The following is an 8,520-nucleotide window of genomic DNA, read 5'->3' as shown; positions in this document are numbered from 1 at the left end:
ATCAGCAATTAACTTACTGATGGGTAAACTAAGTGAGTGACTATATGCAAATGGCAAGGAACATGGAACAAGTACCATGTAACTATGGCAACTAATTTTCATCCAAACTGGGACACATTTAAAGAGGGAGGGCATCATCAAGAATTACACTAGAATATCAGCAGTACTAATTGTCAGTGTTCATGATTATTTTATTTTTTCTTAATTAATCAATTAATAGATTTATTTATTTATGTGCCAAGCACTCCCTCCACTGGACTCCCCTCACTGAGACCCTCCCTCCATCCCCTTCCCCTTCTTCTCTGAGGGAGTAGGGCCCCCCTTGGGTATCACCCAACCTTGGCTTATCAAGTCTCGTCTAGATTAGAGGCATTCTCTCCCATTGAGACCAGATAAGGCAGCTCTGCAGATATCACAGGCAGGCTACAGATTTAGGGAGAGCCTCTGCTCTGGTTGTTGAGGGGGGGGGCACATGAAGATTGAGCTGCATATATGCTGGTGGATTCATTCCAACCCATGTATGTTTTTTGGTTGGTGGCTCAGTCTCTGAGAGCTCCTAGAGGTTCAGGTCAATTGACTCTCTGTTGGTTATCCTGTGGGGTTCCCATTCTCTTCAGAGTCTTCAATCATTTAAAATCTTCCATAAGAATCCTCAACCTCTATCCAATGTTTAGCCAATGGGCATGGGACATTTGTGTCTGTTTTAGCCAACTGCTGGATAGAGACTCTCAGAGGCCAGTTATGCTAGGCTATTGTTTGTAAGCATAACAGAGAGCATTAATAATGTGAGGAATGGGTTTTAAGTTGGGCAAATTATTGCTTGGGAACTTTTTAAGTCTCTGCTCCACCTTTGTCCCAGCATTTCTATTAGAGAGGACTAATTTCAGGCTGAAAGTTTAGTGCGTGAGTTGGTGTCCTTATCTCTCCATTGGGGTCAAGGCAACTCATTTTGACAAGTGTAGGCCTTGCTGATTTTTGTGGTAGGTGTTATTTATTTTGCAAAATTACTTTAAAACTGTGATAGTTAGGATTCCATTTCTTTAAAAAAAAAGTCAAGACAATCAAATTGGAGAGAGAAAGTGTTCAGGTTTATCCACAGTTCAGAGATTCTAATCTATGATTGTGTGGCCCTGTTACTCTCAGTCTGTGACAAGGTGACAAGGCAGCACACTATGAAAGAATCAAACATCAGAGACAAACTCTTACAGTCAGGATCCCTTTAAGGGATAAGGATCTCACTGTCAGGAAGCAAAAAGAGAAAGATGAAGGAGTTTGGGTCCCACTATATTCTCTAATCACACCTTATACAGCAGCATGAAGGCCTGTGCTGGTCCATGCCCATACCTACCTCTCAGCAATGCCACAGGTTTGGGGACCAAATCTTGAACACACAGGCCCATAGGGACATTTCAGATCCATAATGAAAAGTGATCAAGGGTTCTGTGGTAATTCAAATGATCTCACTTGGTATGTAGTGTTTCCTTTAGAGTAGGCTAACCCCAGATGCCACTTGCATGCTGTCATTCTGATTATTATCTATCAGGAACAACACTATTTTTCTTCTCTCTATCTAGCTCTCCCACCTAGTTTATGGGTTTCTTTTGGCATTGGGCACAAGGGGAGACTAACATTTCTTAGGTGGCAAGGCTCTTCTGAGCAAATTCACCTTCAGAAGCAGGATGATAGAGACGTGGAAACAGGAAGGAAACGCACAGGCTGAACCTAAGGAAAAAACAAAATGGGGCTGGAGAGATGGCTTAGCCCTTAAAGACTAGGCTCACAATAAAAAATATATGAAGAACCAAAGTATACCAAAATGTATCCCTATTAAATACAAGCATAGGCTTTCTGCCAAGGCAAGTCTGGTTGAGCAAAACCTATATAGGCTTCTGGATTTTCTTTTGAAAAATTTACTTTGAAGACAGATAACTTGTAGAGTTAAACAGATGATAGATGGCCTAAATGCTGCTAATATTCAAAGATGAATATTCAGGGTTGAAATCAATCAAATAGAAACAAAGAGAACAATACAAAGAAACAACAAAACCAAGAGCTAGTTCTTTGAGAAAATCAACAACATAGACAAACACATAGGTAAACTAATGAAAAGGCACAGAGACAGTATCCAAATTAAGAAAATCAGCAATGAAAAGGGAGACATAACAATAGAAACTGAGGAAATCCAAAATATCATTAGGTTTCATTTCAATAACCTGTTCTCTACAAAACTGGAAAATCTAAATGAAATGGATGAATTTCTAGACAGATGCCACATACCAAAGTTAAATGGAGAGCAGGTAAACTATATAAATAGTCCCATAACCCTTAAGGAATTGAAAAGGTCATTAAAAGTCTCCCAACCCAAAATAGCCCAGGGCCACATGGTTTTAGTGCAGAATTCTACCAGACATTCAAAGAAGAGTTATACCAATACTCCTCAAACTACCCCACAAAATGAAAACAGAAGGAACACTACGTATTTAATTTTATAAGGCCACAGTCATCCTGATACCTAAACTACAAAAAAAGACTCAACAAAGAAAGGGAATTTCAGATCAATTGCATTTATAAACATCAGTTCAAAAATACTCAATAAAATTGTTGCAAACCAAATCCAAGAACACATTCATAACATTATTCACCACAATCAAGTAGGCTTCATCCAGTGGTGCCAGGGTAGTTCAATATACAGAAATCCATCAATGTAATCTACTATATAGAGAAACTGAAAGACTAAAATCAGATAATTATCTCATTAGATGTTGAAAACTCCTTTGAAAAAAATTAACATTCCTTCATATTAAAAGTCGTAGAGAGATCAGGGATTCAAGGCATATATTTAAACATAATAAAGGCAATATACAGAAAGCCAATAGACAACATCAAATTAAATAGAAAGAAACTTAAACAAGTCCATTAAAATCAGGGACAAAACAAGGCTGCCTACTCTCTCCCTATTTATTCAATATAGTTCTTGAAGTTCTAGCTAGAGCTATAAGACAACAAAAGGAGATCAAGGGAATACAAATTAAAAAAGAAAAAAGTCAAAGTATCACTAGTTGAGCTGATATGATAATATACATAAGTGATACCCAAAATTCTAACATAGAACTCCTACCACTGATAAACAACTTCAGCAAAGTAGCTGGATATAAAATTAACTCAAAGGAATCCCTCCTTTATACAAATGTTAAACAGGCAGAGAAAGAAATTAGGGAAACAACACCCTTCAAAGTACCCACAAATAATATAAATTATCTAGGTGTAACTCTAAGGAAGGAAGTAAAAGATCTGTATGACAAGAACTTCAAGACCCTGAGGAAAGAAATTGAAGATATCAGAAGATAGAAAGATCTCCCATGCTCATGGAGAGGTAGGATTAATACATTGAAAATGCCCGTCTTACCAAAAAGTAAGCTATAGATTCAATGCAATTCCCATTAGAATTTCAACACAATTCTTTACAGACCTTGAAAGAATAATTCTCAACTTCATTTGGACAAAGAAAAAAATGTGAGATAGCTAAAACAATCCTGAACAATAATATAACCTCCAAAACTTCAATAATAATAACCATCCCAGACTTCAACCTATACTACAGGGCAATGATGATATAAACTACATTGGTATAGAAGTAGACTGGTTGATCAATGTAATCTAATCAAAGACCTAGAAATAAAACAACACCCTATGGATACTTGATTTTTGACAAAGATTCCAAAGTCATGCAATGGAAAAAAAGAGCATCATCAACAAATGGTGATGGTCTAACTGGATGTCTCCATGAAGAAGAGTGCAAGTAGATCCATGTTTATCACCCTTCACAAAACTGAAGTTCAAGTTGATCAAGGATCTCAGCATAAAACCAGATATGCTAATCCTTAAAGAAGACAAAGTGGGTAATACCATTGAATGCATTGGTACAGGAGACAATTTCCTGAACCAATAGCTTAGGCCCTAAGATCAACAGCTGATAAATGGGATCTCCTCATGAAACTGAAAAGCTTCTGTAAGGCAAAGGACATTGTCAACAGGACAAAATGGCAACCTAGAGGTTGGGGAAAGATCTTCACTAACCCTAAATCTGACATATGGCTAATATCCAAAATATATAAAGAACTCAAGGAGTTAAACTCCAGCAAACCAAATAATTAAATAATGGGGCACAGAACTAAACAGAATTTTCAACAGAGAAATCTTGAATGGCTGAGAAACACTTAAAGACATGTTGAAAATCCTTAGTTATCTGAGAATTGCAAATCAAAACTACCCTGAGACTCCACCTTATACCAATCAGAATGGTTAAGATCAAATCTCAAGGGACAGCACATATTGACGAGGGCGTAGAGAAAGAGGAACAATCCTCTATTGCTGGTGTACAACCACTCTGAAAGTAAATCTGGCAGTTTCTCAGAAAACTGGAAATAACTCTACCTGAAGATCTAGCTACATCACTCCTGGGCATATACCCAAAAGATGTTCCATCATACCACAAGAACATGTGTTCAACTATGTCCATAGCAACTTTATTTATAATAGCTAGACACTGGAAACATCCCAGATGGTTGCTCAACCTAAGAATGGATATAGAAAATGTTGTTCATGTACACTGTGGGATACTATACAGCCATTAAAAACAAAGCCACTGTGAACTTTTCAAGCCAATAGATGGAACTAGAAAATATTCTGAGTGAAGTAACCCAGAGTTAAAAGGACAGGCATGCTATGTACTCCCTGATAAGTGGATATTATCCATAAAGTACAGAAATACCCATTATATGCCACACAGATGCAAAGAAGTTTGAATGGAAATCTGCAGCTGCCTGGGGTGGTGGTAGTGGTAGTAATGGTGAGAATCTCTAGGAAACACCAGAGACCTACGATGGTGGAGGTTCCCAGGAGTCAATGAGGGTGACCTTAGCTAACAGTATGAACAGGGAATCTGTAGTAGTCACCTCCTGTAGCCATGTATGACAGTTAGTGGAAGGATAGGGACATGGATCTACTTGAATTCTTCTTCATGGAGACATCCAGTTAGACCATCACCCTTTGTTGATGATGCTCTTTTTCCATTGCATGACTTTGGAATCTTTGTGGGTACCCACTAAACTTTGGACCCAAAATTTGTTCTTTCTAGAAGAAATGCAGGGTTGGAGCAGAGACTGAAGGAAAGGCCAACCAATAACCAGCCCAAGTTGTAACCCATCCCATAGGTAAACACCAATCCCTGACATCGTTAATGATACTCTGTTATGCTTGCAGACTGCTATGTCTAGCAGAACTGTCCTTTGAGTGGCTCTACCCAGCAGTGGACAGAAACGGAAGCAGATACCCACAGCCAAACATTAGATGGAGGTTGGGGACACCTATGGAGGAGTTGCCAGAAGGATTGATGATGGGAACTTGACAGGAAGACCAACAGAGTCAACAAACCTGGATCCCTGGGAGCTCTGAGAATCTGAGCCACCAACCAAAGAACATACATGTGCTTGAACCAGGCCCTGACACAGATGTAACTGACAGGCAGCTCAGTCTTCATGGCTGCCCTGTCTGGCCTCAGCGAGAGAGGATAGGCTTAATATGGCAGAGACTTGATGTGCTAGGTTGCAGAGGATACCCAGGGAGGCTCCCAATCTCTCAGAGGAGAAGGGGAGTGGGATGGTGGAAGGCACCAGGTGAGGGAGGGACCTGGAGTGGGAAGCAGCATTTGGGAGGAAAACAAACAAACAAATTCAAGAAAATTTAAAAACTGCTTACTGGTATTTCTGAAATATGTGCATGTTGACCTAGTTAATTTAAGTCAATAAGGTCAGCTGGTTGCATTTTATGTGAAATTATGCTTCATTCTTTGAACTCTGGAAATCAAAAGTCTTACATAACACAGTTCATGACCTGACCCACGTACCATGCTGACTGAGTCTGTATTGTGTGCAGGGTATGCGACGTATAATCCTCCATGAATTTCTGCACATGTTTTGCTTTTGATCTTCATAGCAGTCCAGCGAAATAGGTATCATTATTGCCTCTGAGTTACAGAGAATTTAAATGGCTTTTTCTGGGTCTCACAGCCAGCAAGGGAAAGAGCAAAAGTTCAAGCTCCAGAGCTCACAGCCATAACTCTTGTTCAATGCTAACCTTGGCACCATTACCAGAAAGAGGTTCTGAACACATATCTCATTAATGCTAAATGCTTAGTGATTTAATCCATGGCACAACCAAAGCATGAACCAAGATGCCACGAACCGTGGCTTTTGTTGAGCCAATTCACAGGTCTAATGTGGACTTCAAACAACTTGTGTGTGTTTGTGAGCATTTTTACATTATTTGTGTCAGCTAGAAAAAGAACCAAGTATTAAGTATCAGGACCAAAGCCAAATAAATTGAAGATGTCAGAAATAGCTAAAAGCTGAGGATGAATTACACAGGTTTTTTAGAGCACCCTGGGGGTATGTCCAGAGGATGTTTCTAGCTTAGTTCTCAAGGCAATAAACTCTCTGTAAGTCATCAAATAAATAAATGTAGCACGGCATAATTTTTACTCTTTGAGAAGTGGTTTTCTCTCCAAGAGGCAGACCTTTTACATGTGATGTTAGATTGTATCCTATTGCTTTTAAACCGAACAGGGCCACAGAGGTTTACCATAAACCTACATCCTTAGATAAGCAGACATATTCCCTGAGTAAGTAAGTCATCTTGAACAGAGGGTTCTGAACATGCCTGAGGCAATCTCCTCTCTCAGCCCAGGGTTTACCTCAGATGAAAACAGAGGAGTTGTGGGTGAGGAAAGGAATGGAGACTAGAGGCCTGCAGAGTCCAACAGCTGGCATGTTTTTTCATCTTGTGCACTTGAAACTCTAGGGGTATTCGTGTCCTGGTTAAAGGCTCCCTCATCACAGAGCTTAGAAGCCACCACTCCAAAAGTCAAACAGCAGTGGGTAGCAACAAAATCAATCAAAAACTATGGACGTTATAAAGTGTAAGGAAACAAACATTCACCTAGATTTGAAGGACTCTATTAAGTTAGATTTATATATATTTCCAAATGAAAGCTTTGTGTTACTGAGTCAAATTATGACCATTAAAGAGTTCTTTTGTTGTTTTAACCTTTCAAAGAAATACTATCCCAGTATTAACTGATAAGCACAACTTAAACTAAATCTCTTCAATATCACCGAGGTGTCAGATCGCCACTGGCTTTTTGTGGAGGTCAAGCAAGGAGATTAAGTAGAAATCCTGTGGAGTTAGCATGCTGTCCTCCACTCTCTGTGAGTCTTTGAACCGTGGGCCCTTCATAGCCTATAAAGTCCTGGTTTCTGAAGGTAATCATAGAGGATTATGGCTAACCTTGGTTTGAAAGTTATGAGTCCTTATCTTCTTTTAGAAAAGGGCTTATTTAAAATAAAAATGAATCAACTAGTATATCACATTTCAAAGCTCACAGGTGAACCCAATCATGGCCTACTTTTTAATTTCTCTGATCACAAATGCCTTCCTTCTGCACTGGTACTGAGGGAAGAGTGCAGATGTGACATAAACATTGTAATTCAAAATAGTGGCAATGGGAGACCGATAGGATGTCTTTGTCCTGTTCTCAGAATTCTGATTGATACTTTGAAACCAGAATACTTCTTTCCAGGAGTATACTTGAATTGACTAACTTCTCTGCTTCGCTTCTTACCCACAAAATACCATTTCTTCATCCATTAAATCACTGGTTCTCAGCCACTGGGTCACAACCTCTTTGAGGATGGTCTGACCCTTTCAAAAGGGTTCCATATCAGATATCCTGCAAACCAGATATTTACAGTATGATTCATAACACTGGCAAAATTATAGTTTTGCAGTAGCAACAAAACAATTTTACAAAGAACTATATGAAAGGGTTGCAGTACTAGAAAGCTTGAGAAACACTGAACTAAATGAATTTAAAAAGCACAATGCTGAGAATGGTATAATAAAAGCTTGATCGTGGCAATATTAGGTTCTTTAGGATTATTATTGTCTGCTAATATATGCACACAGCTATGAGCACAAAAACAAAACTAATTTTTCAGCATACAGATATATTAATAATAGTTGGTCTTGTGACATATGTGCTTGCATATACATTTAATCCAAAAATTCTGGATTTGGTAGATGAGTTTGGTTTCTATGAATTCTAGGCTAGTGTGGTTTACACAGTAGGTTTCAGGACAGCCAGGGCTATTTAGAGAGACACTGTCTTTGAAAAGAAAAGAGAAGAGAAGAGAAGGAAAAAGGAAGTTCTAGATTTTTGTTCTTGCTTCAGCAGCACATACACTAAAATTGGAACAATATGGAGAATGTTAACATTGCACCTGCACTAGGATTACACGCAAATTCATGAAGTATTCCGTGTTAAAAGAAAAGTTGATCTTGTATTAGGTTATAAGAAATGACCATCAGGCTAGAGAGATGGCTCAGCAGTTAAGAGCACTGATTGCTTTCCAGAGGTCCTGAGTTCAATTCCCAGCGACCACATGGTGGCTCACAACCATCTGT

The 8,520-nt window shown here is 38.9% G+C and overlaps 1 non-coding gene across 1 annotated transcript; it reads left to right on the top strand.

Annotated features, from left to right (window-relative positions):
• The first annotated feature begins 8,274 nt into the window (after nucleotides 1-8,274).
• On the top strand, nucleotides 8,275-8,381 carry Rnu6-482 (RNA, U6 small nuclear 482). The gene has a single exon (XR_015678842.1). It is a non-coding gene; the product is annotated as a U6 spliceosomal RNA (small nuclear RNA).
• Nucleotides 8,382-8,520: the final 139 nt, after the last annotated feature.

This window comes from Rattus norvegicus, chromosome 2 (assembly GCF_021556685.1).
Source record: "Rattus norvegicus strain SHRSP/BbbUtx chromosome 2, alternate assembly SHRSP_T2T, whole genome shotgun sequence".
Taxonomy (NCBI): Eukaryota; Metazoa; Chordata; class Mammalia; order Rodentia; family Muridae; genus Rattus; species Rattus norvegicus.
Note: the sequence above shows the minus strand (reverse complement) of the source record. Positions and strands in the feature narration are given on the sequence as shown.